At 40.9% G+C, this 19044-nt stretch overlaps 1 pseudogene; it reads left to right on the top strand.

Annotated features, from left to right (window-relative positions):
• Positions 1 to 239: 239 nt before the first annotated feature.
• On the top strand, positions 240 to 17910 carry LOC126065458 (ATP-dependent RNA helicase DHX8-like; annotated as a pseudogene).
• Positions 17911 to 19044: the final 1134 nt, after the last annotated feature.

Below are 19044 nucleotides of genomic sequence, written 5' to 3'. Positions count from 1 at the left end.
TGGTTTAGATTGAATGGATTACATGGGATCAGACTGAGTGATTTAATTAAGTCACATGAGGTTGGGTTAAATTTATTGCATTAATTGAATGTGATTGGATTGGATTGATTGGATTTGAGAGCGTGTAAAAATCACATGACATTGAACAACATAAAAACCTGGAAAGACAACATTCCTCAGAGTGACTGACATTTCCTGCACCATGAATTGTTCCCAGTATCCATCTATCTGAGAATTTGATGTGGAAGCTGGAACCGGGCCAGAGCACCTCTGAGGCTCAACAGTGCATAGGTAGAGAGGTTGCTGTAGTCGTTGCTGTCGCTGTGCCTAAGGCGGGCGAAGTAACTGGGGTGGAGCCAGGCCCCGCGGAAGAACATGTCAAACTCAAGTATTTATCTTTGCTGTCGAAGGTTTGCACCTAGCTGGACAATCACTTGACAATCAATGGCAAGAATCTGGCTGAATTTGTGATCAGTCTTGCTGAGAAAAATACCACCTTCGATAGTTTTAAAGGCTGTCTGGTTAAAAATGGTGCAGAATTCACAAACTCTCGTATTAGTAACTTGCTGCGTCTCCTACAAACCATGGGATCTCCATCAAAGACTTCTACTAGCAGAGATTCTTTTGTTAAACCCAAAACCAAAAAAGAAAAGCTGAAGGAATTCTTACTACTCCTTTACCAACTAGGCTGGGCAAGGATGATGTGAGAGTCACTGTGGACGTCCTGAAAGAACTGGAAGCTTAATGCTCGGCATAGCAGACCAGAAGCAGAGAGATACAGAGCACCAGGAAAGGACAAAGAAAAAGAATCGGAGCTGAAGCAGAGACAGGGAAAGAGACCAAGAAAGAGACCATAAGTGGAGACACAGGTCCCATTTTCCATCACATTTCAGGACCCAGAGAAGGAATAGATATCAGCTCAGGAGTAGAAGTCAGAGTCCCCCCAGAGACCACAAAGACCAGGACGGTATGGGAATACAAATTTGGACAGATAGTGGGATAAACATATGGACAGCCCTCTCCCCAAGGAGCCTAACCCTGGGGACATTTACAACGGGAAAACTATCAGCATCATATAGTTTGGGTGTTTTGTGCAACCGGAGGGACTAAGGAATTGATGGGAAGGACTGTTACACATTTCTGACCTCCACCAGGACAGCCATGTGGCCAATGTGGCTGATGTGGTGAGCAAAGGCCAGAGGGTCAAGGTCAAAGTCCTGTCCTGCAGCAGGACCAAGACCAACCTAAGCATAAAGGAAGTGAATAAAGAGAACAGAGAAGATTGGAGCCCAAATGAACAACGAAATGAGGAAACCTCAATGTGAAATCCTGACAGAGCTACCCACCTGTCCTTCATCAGTGCCCTGAAATAGAGGATAACTGGCCGAAGCGCAAGTGCTTCACCCACATCTCTGACTCAGTAAAGTGGGAGATGAAACAGATGATTGCTGCCAATGTCCTTTCCAAAGAAGAGTTTCCAGACTTGATGAAGATACCAGCATTCTCCCTAAGGTGGACAATGAAGATGAGAACTTTGAAATCAAACTGGTTGAGAAAGAGCCTCCATTCCTGAGAAGGCACACCAAGCAAAGTATGGACATGAGCCCCATTAAAATTGTTAAGAACCCAGATGGCTACCTCTCCCAAGCAGCCATGATGCAAAGTGCCTTGGTTAAAGAAAGGCAGGAACTTAAGCAGGCCCAACGGGAAGCTGAAATGGATTCTATTCACATGGGACTCAACAAACCCTGGGTTGATCTTCCTCCTGATGCAGAAGATAGGCAGATTGCTGCCAACAGGGGTATTGGGATGATGTCCAATGACATTCCCTAGTGGACGAAATAAGACTTTGGGGTCCACAAAGCATCTTATGGGAAAAAGACTCAGATGTTAATCCTGGAGCTGAGTGAGAGCCAGTCCATCTATGAACTCGAGAAGCAGCTGGTCCAGGCTGTCCATGGCAATCATATCCTGATTTTTATTGGACAGACAGGATCTAGGAAGACAAAGCAGATCACCCCGTACCTGGCAGAGGCAGGCAACAAAACCGGGGGCAAGACTGGATGTATCTGGCCCAGAAGAATGGCAGCCAAAAGAGTGTCAGAGGAGTTTGATTGTTGCTTAGGCCAACAAGTGGGCTACGCCATTCAACTTGAGGACTACACCAGCCCTGAAGCAGTCATCAAGTACGTGAGAGATGGAATGTTGCTCAGAGAGTGTCTGATGGACCCTTGGCCTCACTGCGTATGCCATCATCATGTTGGATGAGGTGCACAAAAGAACAGTTCACACTGACATGTTCTTTGGGTTGTTGAAAAAGATGGTTCAAAAATGGCTGTTATTAAAAAAAAAAACAGACTGAGGTGGAGACAAGATGGCAGAGTAGTCAGATGTTTCCGGTGATCTCTCTTACAACAAAGACCTGAAAAAACAAGAGAAACAATTATATTTATGACAAGCTAGGAGCCCTGAACATCAAAGGCAAAGTTAGAACACGGACTGAGTGGCAGGGCGAGGGAGAGATGGCTCAGAAGCAGAGAGGAACCCTTAGGCATGATTCCTGGGAGCAACTGTGGCAGGCTGGTGGTAGCATTCAGCCACAGTTTCTTCAGGGAGAAACAGCCGGCTGCACAGACTGTTTGCATCTCTGGAACCAGAGAAGAATGGCGCGCTCAGCAAAAGCTAGTTTTACCATGCCTCCAGCCCCCAAGCTGGCTTCAGTGGCTGTTGATTTCCCTGGGCCTGAGATGGGTTCTGCTGAGTGCTCTGAGCCATTCTCCCAGCCTTGGAGAAGAAATAAATTGGGTTAAAAGATAATCTGCCAGCTCCACTAACTTGGGGAGCTGAGGACAGAAGCGGCTCCTGTCCAGGCATAAATGCTCCGTGGACTTTGAATACCTTTCCCTCTTGCATGGACTTGTGTGGGCCTATTTCAGGAGAACAGTCACATGTTGGCAGACTGAAACTGTTTCAGCTGTGCAGTGGAGAGATAGGTGTTTGATGTTTGACACCGCTGTACCTACTAAACAGGGTCCTCATCTACCCACATTAGGGGCCTAAGGACTGGCGGCTACACTCATGTCACACAACCACCTGTGACAGGGGTCTGAGAATAACTGGTACCTGCCAGTCCTTACAACCAAAAGCATTAGGTGCCCATGGTCTGTCTGCAGAACCCACCCACCTGTGTGCTTTAGGGAACAGGGAAGCACTTTCCTCACAGACACTCAGAGGATGGTTGTCAGCCCCCTGCCTTGTTCATAGCACGACCCCCTGCTGCAACCACATACCTGTACCTACACCAATCACCCCTGCCCCTCTAAGACTGTAGGACAGATCTTTTACCTGGACACCTGAGCTGAATTCATACAAGAAAAATGAATGAATGAATTCCTAGGCTCATGTACCTGAAAACAGCTCTAGCCATCTGGTGACAGGACTTAGAGCTTCAAAGACAAAAATAATCAAGCTACCTTGCTCAAGCAGCCCATTTGGGCGTATCAAAACAAAACAAAGTAAGAAGCTAGGATACAGTAGGCAAATATAAAATAAACTAATACAATAACTTATAGGTGCCTATGAGACAATATTCAATGTCAAACCACATAAAGAATCAGACTGTAATCGCTTCAACAAGCTCTCAAAACAAGGAATCAAAGGATGTTCTGGATGAAGGTACCATCCTGGAATTACCACATGCAGAATACAAAGACTAATATACAGAACTCTTCAAGACATCAGGAAGGACAGCATGCAATAAGCAGAACAAACCAAGGAACACACAGATAAAGCAGTTGAAGAAATTAAAAAGCTTATTCAGGAACATAATGAAAAATCTAATAAGCCACAAGATTCTGTACAGAGAGAGCAATGAGAAATACAGATTAACAACAAAATTACAAAGTTACAAAACTCAACAGAAAGTCAGAGGAGCAAAATCGTGGAACTGGAAGCCAGAATTAGTGAGTTTGAAGATAAAACACTTAGCACCAATATAGTCGAAGAAAAATCAGAGAAAAGAATTTTAAAAAGTGAAGAAACCCTAAGAATCATGTGGAACTCTATCAAGAGAAATAATTACTCCTACGAGTAATTGGAGTATCAGAACAGGGAGGGATAAGAGAAAATACAAAGAAAATTGTTGAAGCTTTGTTGGCAGAAAACTTCCCTGATATTGTGAAAGATGAGAAGATATCTAAGATGCTCATCAAACTCCACATAAGGTAGATCTGAAAAGAAAGTCACCAAGGCATATTATACTCAAAGTTGCCAAAACCAAAGATGAAGAGAGAATTATAAGAGCAGCAAGGGAGAAACGAAAAGTCATCTACAAGGGACAGCCAATAAGAATAAGCTCGGACTACTGGGCAGAAACCATTCAGGCAAGAAGACAATGGGATGACATATTTTTTTTTTTAATTGCCAGCCAAGAATCATATATCCAGCAAAACTGTCTCTTAAATATGAAGGTGAAATTAAGACATTTCCAGATAAACACAAGTTGGGGGAATTCATAAAAACCAAACCAAAACTACAACAAATACTAAAGGGAGTTCTTTGGTAGGAAATCAATAATATCAAGTATCAACCCAAGACTACAACACTGGGCAGAGCAACCAAAAGTCAACCCAGACGGGGAAATCCAAAAAAACAAAGCAAAATTATTATTATTTTTTTAAAAAAGCCCAGAACAGGGTAACAGCGATGTTATTATATAAAAGAAGACAACGTTAAAATAATAAAGAGGGACTAAGAAATGTAATCATACACCTTCCATATGAAGAGGAAGATACGGCGATACAAAGAAACACAAGTTAGTTTTAAATTTAGGAATATAGGGGTAAATAGTAAGGTGACCACAAAGGAGACAAACTAGCCTACTCATCAAAATAAAATACAAGGGAAAAATAGGGACTCAGCAGAAACAAAATCAACGACAACAAATATGAGGAAAGGACAATATATAAAGAAAATCTACTCAGCACATAAAATTAAGAGGCAAAAAGAAACTGTCAACAATACACAAAAAGACATCAAAATGTTAGCACTAAATTCATACTTATCCATAATTACCCTGAATGTAAATGGATTAAATGCACCAATAAAGAGACAGAGAGTGGCAGAATGGATTAAAGAAAAGATCCATCTGTATGTTGCCTACAAGAGACACACCTTAGACTTAGAGAGGCAAACAAACTAAAACTCAAAGGATGGAAAAAAATATATCAAGCAAACAACAATCAAAAAAGAGCAGGAGTGGCAATATTAATTTCTGACAAAATACACTTTAAAGTTAAATCCATCGTAAAGGATAAGGAAGGACACTATATAATGATTAAAAGGACAATACACCAAGAAGATACAACCATATTAAATATTTATGCACCCAATGACAGGGCTGCAAGATACATAAAACAAACTCTACCAGCATTGAAAAGTGAGATAGCTCCAACTTAGGAGACTTCAACACACCACTTTTGGTGAAGGACAGAACATCCAGAAAGAAGCTCAATAAAGACGTGGAACATCTAAAGGCCACAATCAACCAACTTGACCTTGTCGACATATATAGAACACTCCACCCAACAGCAACCAACTACACTTTCTTTTCTAGTGCACATGGAACATTCTCTAGAATAGACCACATATTAGGTCATAAAGCAAGCCTTAAACCCAGCCTTAGCAGAATCCAAAACATTGAAATATTACAAAGCATCTTCTCTGACCATAAGGCTATAAAAGTGGAAATCAATAACAGGAAAAGCAGGGAAAAGAAATCAAACACTTGGAAACTGAACAACACCCTGCTCAAAAAAGACTAGATTATAGAAACATTAAGGATGGAGTAAAGAAATTTAGAGAATCCAATGAGAATGAAAACACTTCCTCTCAGAACCTCTGGGAGACAGCAAAAGCAGTGCTCAGAGGCCAATTTATATCAATAAATGCACAGAATCAAAAAGAAGAAAGGGCCAAAATCAAAGAATTATCCCTACAACTTGAACAAATAGAAAGAGAGCAACAAAAGAAACCCACAGGCACCAGAAGAAAACAAATAATAAAAATTAGAGCGGAACTAAATGAAATAGAAAACAGAAAAACAATTGAAAGAATTAACAAGACCAAAAGCTGGTTTTTTAAAAAAATTCAACAAAATGGATAAACCATTGGCCAAACTGACAAAAGAAAAACAGGAGAGGAACCAAAAAACCTGAATAAGAAATGAGATGGGCAATATTACAAAAGAACCAACTGAAATTAAAAGAATCATATAGGATTACTATGAAAAACTATGCTCAAACAAATTTGAAAACCTAGAAGAAATGGATGTATTCCTAGAAACACACTACCTACCTAAACTAACACAAACAGAGGTACAACAACTAAATAGACCCATAACAGAAGAAGAGATTGAAAAGGTAATCAAAAAACTCCCAGCAAAAAAAAAAGCCCTGGTCCAGATGGCTTCACTGCAGAGTTCTAACAAACTTTCAGAGAAGAGATAACACCACTACTACTAAAGGTATTTCAGAGCACAGAAAAGGATGGAATACTACCAAACTCATTCTATGAAGCCACCATATCCCTGATACCAAAACCAGGTAGAGACACCACGAAATAATTATTGAATATATTTTATATCCCTCATGAACATAGAAGCAAAAATCGTCAACAAAATTCTAGCCAATAGAATTCAACAACATATCAAAAAAATAATTCAACATGACCAAGTGGGATTCATACCAGGTATGCAGGGATGGTTCAATATTAGAAAAACAATTCATGTAATCCACCACATAAATAAAACAGAAGACAAGAATCACATGATTTTATCAACTGATGCAGAAAAGGCATTTGACAAAGTTCAACACCAATTCATGATGAAAAAAAACTCTCAGCAAAATAGGAATAGAAGAAAAATTCCTTAACATAATAAAGGGCTTTTATACAAAGCCAACAGCCAACGTCACCCTAAATGGAGAGAACTTGAAAGCATTCCCACTGAGATTGGGAATCAGACAAGGATGCCCTTCATCGCTGCTCTTATTCAACATTGTCTTGGAGGTCCTAGCCAGAGCAATTAGGCTAGATAAAGAAATCAAGGGCATACAGACTAGCAAGGAAGAAGTAAAAGTATCTCTATTTGCAGATGACATGATCTTATACATTGAAAACCCTAAGGAATCCTCAAGAAAACTACAGAAACTAATAATTCAGCAGAGTATCGGGATACAAGATAAACATACAAAAATCAGTTGGATTCCTCTACACCAACAAAAAGAACATCGAAGAGGAAATCACCAAATAAATGCCATTTACAGTAGCCCCCAAGAAGATAAAATACTTAGGAATAAATCTTACCAGAGATGTAAAAGACTTATACAAAGAAAACTACAGTACACTTCTGCAAGAAACCAAAAGAGACATAAGTGAAAGAACATACCTTGCTCGGGGATAGGAGGACCTAACATTATAAAAATGTCTATTCTAATGCACACCCATGTTTATTGCAGCTCTGTTCACAATAGCAAAAAGTTGGAAGCAACCAAGGTGTCCACCAACGGATGAATGGGTAAATAAATTGTGGTATATTCACACAATGGAATACTACACATCGATAAAGAACAGTGACGAATCTGTGAAACATTTCATAACATGGAGGAACCTGGAAGGCATTATGCTGAGCGAAATCAGTCAGAGGCAAAAGGTCAAATGTTGTATAAGACCACTATTATAAGATCTTGAGAAATAGTATAAACTGAGAAGAACACATACTTTTGTGGTTACAAGGGGGGGAGGGAGGGAGAGGGTTTTTTACTGATTAATTAGTAGATAAGAACTGCTTTAGGTGAAGGGAAGGACAACACTCAATACATGGAAGGTCAGCTCAACTGGACTGGACCAAAAGCAAAGAAGTTTCCGTGATAAAATGAATGCTTGAAAGGTCAGAGGAGCAATGGCGGGGGTTTGGGGACCATGGTTTAAGGGGACTTCTAAATCAATTGGCAAAATAATTCTATTCTGAAAACATTCTGCATCCCACTTTGAAATGTGGTGTATGGGGTCTTAAATGCTAACAAGCGGCCGACTAAGATGCATCAATTGGTCTCAACCCACCTGGATCAAAGGAGAATGAAGAACACCAAGGTCACACGATAACTAAGAGCCCAAGAGACAGAAAGGGCCACATGAACCAGAGACCTACATCATCCTGAGATCAGAAGAACTAGTTGGTGCCCGGCCACAATTGATGACTGCCCTGACAGAGAGCACAATAGAAAACCCCTGAGGGAGCAGGAGATCAGTGGGATGCAGACCCCAAATTCTTATAAAAAGACCAGACTTAATGGTCTGACTGTGACTAGAGGAACCCTGGTGATCAGGGTCCCCAAACCTTCTGTTGGCACAGGTCAGGAACCATCTTCATCAGACATGAAAGGGACTGGACAGAGGGTAGGAGAGAGATGCTGATGAAGAGTGATCTAATTATATCAGGTGGACACTTGAGACTGTGTTGGCATCTCCTGTCTGGAGGGGGGATGGGAGGATAGAAAGAGATGGAAGCTGGCAAAATTGTCACGAAAGGAGAGACTGGAAGAGCTCACTCATTAGGGGGAGAGCAAGTAGGAGTAAGGAGTAACATGTATATAAACTTATATGTGACAGACTGACTTGATTTGTAAACGTTCACTTGAAGCTCAATAAAAGTTAATAAAAAAAAAAGTCTATTCTACCAAAAGCGATCTATACATTTAATGCAATTCCGATCCAAATCGCAACGACATTCTTTAATGAGATGGAGAAACAAATCACCAACTTCATATGGAAGGGAAAGAGGCCCAGATAAATAAGGCATTACTGGAAAGGAAAAACAAAGTGGGAGGCCTTACTTTACCTGATTTTAGAACCTAATGGGCAAAAGATATGAATAGACACTTCACTAAAGAAGACATTCTGGTATTTGACAGATACATGAGGAAATGTTCACAATCATTAGCCATTAGAGAAATGCAGATCAAAACTACAATGAGATTCCATCTCACTCCAACAAGGCTGGCATTAATCCAAAAAAATAATAAATGTTGGAGCAGCTGTGGAGAGATTGGAACACTTATATACTGCTGGTGGGAATGTCAAATGGTATAACCACTTTGGAAATTGATTTGGCACTTCCTTAAAAAGCTAGAAATAGAACTACCATATGATCCAGCAATCCCAGTCCTTGGAATATATCCTAGAGAAATAAGAGCCTTTACACAAACAGATATATGCACAACCATGTTTACTACAGCACTGTTTACAATAACAAAAAGATGGAAGCAACCAAGGTGCCCATCAGTGGATGAATGGATAAATAAATGATGATATATTCACACAATGGAATACTACGCATTGATAAAGAACAGTGAGGAATCTGTGAAACATTTCATAACATGGAGGAACCTGGAAGGCATTACGCTGAGTGAAATTAGTCAGTTGCAAAAGGACAAACATTGTATAAGACCACTATTATAAGAACTTGAGAAATAGTTTAAACTGAGAGGAAAACATTCTTTTGTGGTTACGAGAGGGGGGAAGGAGGGAGGGTGGGAGAGGGGCATTCACTAATTAGATAGTAGATAAGAACTACTTTAGGTGAAGGGAAAGCCAGCACACAATACAGAGGAGGTCAGTACAACTGGACCAAACCAAAAGCAAAGAAGTTTCGTGAATAAACTGAATGCTTCGAAGGCCAGTGTAGCCGGGGCAGGGATCTGGGGGCCATAGTTTCAGGTGACATCTACATCAATTGGCGTAATAAAATCTATTAAGAAAACATTCTGCATCCCACTTTGAAGAGGAGCATCTGGGGTCTTCAACACTAGCAAGCAGCCATCTAAGATGCATCAAATGATCTCAACCCTCCTGGATCAAAGGAGAATGAAAAACACCAAGGACACAAGGTGATTATGAGCCCAAGAGACAGCAAGGGCCACATGAACCAGAGACTACATCATCCTGAGACTAGAAGAACTAGATGGTGCCCGGCTACAACTGATGACTGCCCTGACAGGGAACACAATAGAGAACCCCTAAGGGAGCAGGAGAGCAGTGAGATACAGACCCCAAATTCTCATAAGGCCAGACTTAATGGTCTGACTGAGACTAGAAGGACCCCAGTGGTCATGGCCCCCAGAGTTTCTGTTGTCCCAGGACAGGATCCTTTCCCACAGCAACTCTTCCCACTGGACAATGGTTGGAGAGGGATGCTGGTAAGGAGTGAGCTTCTTGGATCAGGTGGACGCTTGAGACTATGTTGGCACCTCCTGCCTGGAGGAGAGATGAAAGGATGGAGGGGGTTAGAAGTTTGCAAAATGGACACGAACAGAGAGAGTGGAGGGAGGCAGTGGACTGTCTCATTAGGGGGAGAGTAATTGGGAGTGTGTAGCAAGGTGTATATGGGTTTGCTTGTGAGAGACTGACTTGATTTGTAAACTTTCACTTAAAGCACAATAAAAAGTATTTAAAAAAAGAGAGAGAGAAATAACCTATTACTGATTGGAGTACCAGAACAGGAAGGGATAACAGAAAATACAGAGAGAATTGTTGAAGATTTATTGGCAGAAAGCTTCCCTGATATCATGAAAGAAGAGAAGATATGTATCCAAGATGCTCATCAAACTCCACATGAGGTAGATCTTAAAAGAAAGTCACCAAGACATATTATAATCAAACTTGCCAAAACCAAATATAAAGAGAGGATTTTAAGAGTGGCTATGGATAAATGAAAAGTAACCTACAAAGGAGAGTCTATCAGAATAAGCTGGTATTACTCGGCGGAAACCATGCAGACAAGAAGGCAATGGGATGACATATATAAAGCATTGAAGGAAAAAAATCCCCAGCCAAGAATCACATATCCAGCAAAACTGTCTCTCAAATATGAAGGCAAAATTAGGACATTTCCAGATAAATGGAAGTTTAGGCAATTTGTAAAAACCAAAACAAAACTACAAGAAATACTAAAGGGAGTTCTCTGGTAAGAAAATCAATAATATCAGATAAGCAACCCAAGACTAGGGCACAGGACAGGGCAACCAGATGTCAACCAGGATAGGGAAATCACAAAAATAAATCAAGATAAAAAAATGCTCAAAACAGGGAAACAGCGATGTCATTATGTAAAAGAAGACAACATTAAAGCAATAAAGAGGGACCTAAGAAGTGTAGTCATAGATCTTTCATATGGAGAGGAAGACAAGGTGAAATAAAGAAATAAAAGTTAGCTTTAAACTTAGAAAGATAGGAGGTAAGAATTAAGGTAACCACAAAGGAGACTAACAATCCTGCTCATCAAAATAAAATACAAGAAAAAAATAGAGACTCAGCAGAAACATAATCAATGACAACAAACAAGAGGAAAAGACAATATATAAAGATAAAATAGCACAAAAAAATTAAGTGGGAAAAAGAAACTCTCAACAACACACACACACAAAAAACACATCGAAATGACGGCACTAAACTCATACCTATCCGTAATTAAACAGAATGAAAATGGACTAAAGGCACCAGTAAAGAGACAGAGAGTGGCAGAATGGATTAAAAAAACATGATCCGCTATATGCTCCCTACAAGAGACACACCATAGGCTTAGAGACACAAACTAAAACTCCAAGAAGGAAAAAAAAAATATCAAGCAAACAACAATCAAAAAAGAGCAGGAGTGGCAATATTAATTTCTGACAAAATAGACATTAAAGTAAAATCCACAGCGAAAGATAAGGAAGGACATTATATAATGATTAAAGGGACAATATACCAGGAGGATATAACCGTATTAAATATTTATGCACCCAATGACAGGGCTGCAAGATACATAAAAAGAACTCTAACAGCATTGAAAACTGAGATAGATAGCTTCACATTTATAGTAGGAGACATCAACACACCACTTACAGTGAAGCACAGGCCATCCAGAAAGAAGCTCAATAAAGACACGCAAGATCTAAATGCCAAAATCAACCAACTTGACCTCGTACACATATGCAGAACGCTCCACCCCACAGCAACCAAGTATACTTTCTTTTCTAGTGCACATGGAACATTCTCTAGAATAGACCACATATTAGGTCATAAGAAAGCCTTAGTAGAATCCAAAACATTGAAATATTACAAAGCATCTTCTCTGAACATAAGGTCATAAAGGTAGAAATCGATTACAGAAAAAGCAGGGAAAAGAAATCAAACACTTGGAAACTGAACAGTACCCTGCTCAAAAAAGACTGGGTTATAGAAGACATTAGCGATGGAATAAAGAAATTCAGAGAATCCAACAAGAATGACAACACTTTGTATCAGAACCTCTGGGACACAGTAACACAGGCCTCAGAAGTCAATTTATATCAACAAATGCACACATACAAAAAGAAGAAAAGGCCAAATCAAAGAATTATCCCTACAACTTGAACAATTAGTGCGCAACAAAAGAAACCCTCAGGCACCAGGAGAAAGCAAGTAATAAAAATGAGAGCAGAATTAAATGAAATAGAGAACAGAAAAACAACTGAAAGAGTTAAGATCCAAAGCTGGTTCTTTGAAAAAATCAACAAAATTGATAAACCATTGGCCAAACTGACAAAAGAAATACAGGAGAGGAAGCAAATAACCCAAATAAGAAATGAGGTGGATGATAGACCCAATTGAAATTAAATGAATCATATCAGATTACTATGAAAAATTGTACTCTAACAAATTTGAAAACCTAGAGGAAATGGATGAATTTCTAGAAACACACTACCTACCTAAACTAACACAAACAAAGGTAGAACAACTAAATAAACCCATAACTAAAGAAGCGATTGCAAGGAAATTAAAAAACTCCGAACAACAGCAAAAAAAAAAAAAAAAAGCCCTGGTCCTGATGGCTTCACTGCAGAGTTCTACCAAACTCTCAGAGAGGAGGTAACACCACTACTACTAAAGGTATTTCAGAGCATAGATAAGGATGGGATACTCCCAAACACATTCTATAAAGCCATCATATCCCTGATACCAAAACCAGGTAAAGACTCCACAAAAAAAGAAAATTACAGAGCTACACTGTTGTTGGTTATACCCCTAATGAACTTAGATGCAAAAATCCTCAACAAAATCCTAGCCAAGAGAGTTCAACAACATATTAAACAAAATAATTCGCCATGACCAAGTGGGATTCATATCAGGTATGCAGGGATGCTTCAATATTAGAACAATTGTATAAACATCATATAAATAAAACAAAAGACAAGAACCACATAATCTTATCAATTGATGCAGAAAAGGCATTTGACAAAGTTCAACACCTATTCATGATAAAAACTCTCAGCAAAGTAGGAATAGAAGGAAGGTTCCTCAGCATAATAAAGGACATTTATACAAAGCCAACAGCCAACATCATCCTAAATGGAGAGAGTCTGAACCTATTCCCATTGAGATTGGGAGCCAGACAGGGATGCACTTTATCACAACTCTTATTCAGCATAGTGCTGGAGGTCCTAGCCAGAGCAATTAGGCTAGATAAAGAAATAAAGGGCATCCAGATTGGTAAGGAAGAGTAAAATTATCTCTATTTCCAGATGACATGATGACACGATCTTATACACAGAAAACCCCAAAGAACCCTCAAGAAAAATGCTGAAACTAATAGAAGAGTTCAGCAGAATATCAGGATACAAGACAAAGATACCAAAAGCAGTTGGATTCCTCTACACCAACAAAAGGAACATCGAAGAGGAAATCACCAAATCAATACCATTTACAGTAGCCCCCAGAAGATGAGATACTTACGAATAAATCTTACCAGAGATGTAAAAGACCTATACAAAAAAACTACAAAACACTCCTGTGAGAAACCAAAAATGGAAAAACATACCTTGCTCATGGATAGGAAGACTTAATATTGTAAAAATGATTATTCTACCCAAAGCAATCTATAGACACAATGTAATTCTGATCCAAATTTCAATGACATTTTTTAGTGAAATGTAGAAACAAATCACAAACTTCATGTGGAAGGGAAGAGGCCCAGGATAAGTAAAGCATTGCTGAAGAAGAAGAACAAAGTGGGAGGCCTGACTCTACCTGATTTAAGAAAAAAAAAAAAATTTTTTTTTTTTATCTCCAAAGTAGTCAAAACAGCCTGGAAGTAGCACAGCAAGAGATACATAGACCAATGGAACAGAATTGAGAATCCCCCAGACATAAATCCATCCACATATGAGCAATTGGTATCTGACAAAGACCCAAAGTCCATGAATTGGGAAAAAGACAGACTCTTTAACAAATAGTGCTGCATAGCTGGATATCTATCTGCAAAAAAAAAAAAAAAATGAAACAAGACCCACACCTCACACCGTGCACAAAAACTAGCTCAAAATGGATCAAAGACCTAAATATAAATTCTAAAACAATAAAGATCATGGGAAAAAAAATTAGGGACAACGTTAGGAGCCCTAATACATGGCGTAAACAGTATACAAAACATTACTCACAATGCACAAACTCCAGAAGAGAAACTAGATAACTGGGAGCTCCTAAAACTCAAACACCTATGCTCATCCAAAGACTTCACCAAAAGAGTAAAAAGATCACCTACAGACTGGGAAAAAGTTTTTAGCTATGACATTTCCGATCAGGGCCAGATCTCTAAAATCTACATGATACTGCAAAAACTCAACTACAAAAAGACAACCTAATTTATATATGAACAGGTACTTCAATAAAGATATTCAGACAGCTAACAGATACATGAGGAAATGCTCACGATCATTAGCCATTAGAAAAACGCAAACCAAAACTACAATGAGATTCCATCTCTCTCCAACAAGGCTGGCATTAATCCAAAAAACACAAAATAATGTTGGAGAGATTATGGAGAGACTGGAACACTTACACACTGCTGGTGGGAATGTAAAATGGTACAACCACTTTGAAAATCGATTTGGCGCTTTCTTAAAAAGCTGGAAACAGAACTACCATACCACCCAGCAATCCCACTCTTTGGAATATATCCTAGAGAAATAAGAACCTTTACATGAACAGATATATGCACACCCATCTTCATTGCAGCACTGTTTACAATAGCAAAAAGATGGAAGCAACCAAGGTGCCCATCAACAGATGAATGGGTACATAAATTATGGTATATTCATACAATGGAATACTATGCATCAATAAAGAACAATGATGCATCTGTGAAAAATTTCATAACATGGAGGAATCTGGAAGGCATTATGCTGAGTGAAATTAGTTGCAAAAGTACAAATATTGTATAAGACCACTATTATAAGAACTTGAGAAATAGTTTAAACAGAGGAGAAAATATTCTTTGATGGTTACGAGGCGAGGGAGAGGGAGAGAGGGGGTATTCACTAATTAGATAGTAGACAAGAACTATTTTAGGTGAAGGGAAAGACAACACACAATACGGAAGAGGTCAGCACAACTGGACTAAATGAAAAACAAAGAAGTTGCCTGAATAAACTGAATGCTTCGAAGGCCAGCTTAGCATGGGCGGGGGTTTGGGGACCATGGTTTCAGGGGATATCAAAGTCAATTGGCACAATAAAATCTATTAAGAATACACTCTGCATCCCACTTCGGAGAGTAGCATCTGGGGTCTTAAATGGTAGCAAGCAGCCATCCAAGATGCATCAATTGGTCTCAATCCACCTGGAGCAAAGGAGAATGAAGAACACCGAAGACACAATGTAATTATGAGCCTAAAAGACCGAAAGGTCCACATAAACCAGAGACTACATCAGCCTGAGACCAGAAGAACTAGATGGTGCCTGGCTACAACTGATGACTGCCCTGACAGGGAACACAACAAAGAACCCCTGAGGGAGCAGGAGACCAGTGGGATGCAGACCTCAAATTCTCATAAAAAGACCAGACTTAATGGTGGGACTGAGACTAGAAGGACCCCGGACGTCATGGTCCCCAGACCTTCTGTTAGCCCAAGACAGGAACTGTTCCCGAAGCCAACTCTTCAGACAGGGATTAGACTGGACTATTTTTATGGGATAGGAAATGATACTGGTGAAGAGTAAGCTTCTTGGATCAATGAGACTATGTGGGCAGCTCCTTTCTGGAGGGGAGATGAGAGGGCAGAGGGTGTCAGAAGGTGGCCGAATGGACACAAAAATAGATAGTGGAGAGAAGGAGTGTGCTGTCTTATTAGGGGGAGAACAGCTAAGAATACATAAAACCGAACAACCAGCCCCTTGCCGTCAAGTCCCTTCAGACTTCTAGCGACCCTATGTAGCATAGTGGCTAAGAGCTAAGGCTGCTAACCAAAAGGTTGGCAGTTTGAATCCACCAGGCGCTCCTTGGAAACCATATGGGGCAGTTTTACTCTGTCCTATAGGGTTGCTATGAGTGAACGAGGAGTATATAGCAAGGTGTATATAAATTTTTGTGTAAGAGATTGACTTGATTTGTAAATTTTTACTTAAAGCACAATTAAAAAAAAAAAGAAATGGCTGGACATGAAGCTGATTGTCACCTCAGCCACCTTGGATGCAGTGAAGTTTTTTTCAGTAGTTTTTTGAAACTCCCATGTTCCCCAACCCAGGTTAAACCTGTCCAGTGGAAAAACTGAAATACTGTACACAAAGGAACCTGAGACAAATTTTCTGGGCCCAGGTAGATCACTGCCATGCAGATCCACCTAACAGGCTCACCAGGTGATATCCTGGTCTTCCTCATATCAGGTCACTGCTTGTGAGATCCTATATGAATGAATGAAATCCCTAGGACCTGATGCTCCAGAGTTAATTATCCTCACAGTGTAATCTAAACTTCCCAGTGAGAAGAAGACCTGCTCCATCTGGCAGCAGAAAGTTGTGATTGCCAGCAACATAGTGGAGACATCGCTTTTGATGTGGACCCTACTACATGGTGGACCCTGGATTCATGAAGCAGAAAATGTACAATTCCTAGACAGGCCGACTAGCTCATGGTAATGCCTGTTTCTCAGGCTCGGGCAAAGCAACAGCCTGGCAGAGCTTGGAGAACGGGCCCAGAGAAGTGCTACAGGCTGTACACGGAACATGCCTACCCAGACAAAATGCTGGTCACCAACTGCCGGAGATCCAGAGAACCAACTTAGCAAACACGGTGCTCTGTCTCAATGCCATGGGCATCAATGACCAGCTGTCCTTTGACTTCATGGATGCCACACCAGTGAAAACTTTGATCACAGCCATGGAGCAGTTGTACATGTTGGGGGTTCCAAATAAGGGCCTGCTCACTCACCTGGGCAGCAGAATGGCAGAGTTCCCTCTGCAGTCAATACTGTGCAAAGTGCTGATCATGTCTGTACACCTGGGATGAGGTGAGGAAATGCTGACCATCATGTCCAAGCTGTCTGTGCAGAACGTGTTCTACGGGCCGAAGGGTAAACAAGCCCTTGTGGATCACAAGAAGGTTCGTTCCCTGTGCCAGGTCCAGGACATCTGCAAACAGATGTTAGGCATAAAGGACAGACACACCCTGGATGTGGTCTCCTGTGACAAGTCCACAGTCTGAGGGGAGAAGGCCGTCTGCAGTGTATTCTTCTGGGATGCTGCCAAGAAAGACCCACAGGAGGGTTACCAGACACTGATTGACCAGCAGGTGGTCTACATCCATCCTTCCAGTGCATTCTTCGACAGAAAGCCAGAATGGGTAGTGTACCACAAGCTGGTACTGACCACAAAGGAGTACATGTGTGAGGTCACCACCATCAATCCCCGGAGTCTTGTGGAGTTTCCCCAGGCCTTCTTCAAGGTCTCTGACCTGACCGAGCTAAGCAAGCAGAAGCAGCGGCAGCATCTCCAGCCCTTGTGCAAGCGCTATGAGGAGACCAATGCCTGGAGAATATCTCAGGCCTTCTGGTGGTGTTAAAATGCAAGACTTGACTGCCTCTCCTGCAGCAATGGCCCAGGCTTGCACTTACTCGTAATGATAAACAACTGGCCTTGAGAATACAGTTGTCCTGTGACTGAATATCATAACTGGACATAAATTTGACTCTCATTTCTTCCCTGTTGGCAAAGTAGAAACAGAAGTATAAGGCTGGCCTTGGCCAGAGCCTCCAACACCCCCCACCCCTGACCACACCAAGTCACTGGAGTCAGTTGAGAGTTCACAGTCAGCATCACTGCATCATCTTCATCAAAAGGGCAACTTCTGAAGCCCTGGGGTGGGAAAGGTGAGTCAGCAAGCACCTGAAACACTGATGACTCAGTGAGGGCCTTGATGCTCCAGCTGCTGCTTTCTGGAGGAGGGAGACACAAAACCAATCAAAAGTGTCCACCCCCTCTTCCCATCAACTTGTCAGCCCTTGTACTTTGGCTTAACCTTCTGGAAATACTTATTTGTTCTCTTAAGGAAACAAAAATGGTTTTCTGTGGCTGTTTCTTTGAGATGAAAGATTAGGTTACTGGCCTGGATGCAGGGTAATGGAGATTTAGTATCTGTGGCTCTGATGCTCAACATTGCCTAATAAAGTGGAGTCTCATTCCTTTCTTGAGTCTGGCTTTTAACATGCCTACACCTCACTTTCCCATTCCACCCCACCTACCTCATGCCCCAGGCTGAAAATTATCAAAGACCTTCAGGGAGTGAAAAGCAATTGCTTCAATCTCAGCAAGTCTTTCACTCTGTGACTTTGGTCACTTCCCTCTCCCAGTCCCCACAATGGCCTTGTACCCTTTGGCCATTCTCAGACCTAGGCTCAGCTTGCCTCCTCTGAGAACCTTCAGTCTGTCAGGTGTGGACTCCCTCAGACTCCTGCTTCCAGACCAACAAATGTGTCTATATCACACCCCCCTCCCACCCGTTTCCTCTCCTCCAGGCTCAACCTAGAGATGCTCATTCAGGTTAATAGTAATCTCTGTACCTATAACTCAACCTCCACTTCCCCAGGATCAGGGCCTGGCTCCATCCACTTTCTACTCTCTTTTGATTTCCAGTCTCTCTCTCTCTCTCTCCTAGCTTCTTCCTACAAGCCAAACACCTTCTGAAGTTGTTTTTAGA

The sequence above is a fragment of the Elephas maximus genome, chromosome 22 (assembly GCF_024166365.1).
Source record: "Elephas maximus indicus isolate mEleMax1 chromosome 22, mEleMax1 primary haplotype, whole genome shotgun sequence".
Taxonomy (NCBI): domain Eukaryota; kingdom Metazoa; phylum Chordata; class Mammalia; order Proboscidea; family Elephantidae; genus Elephas; species Elephas maximus.
Note: the sequence above shows the minus strand (reverse complement) of the source record. Positions and strands in the feature narration are given on the sequence as shown.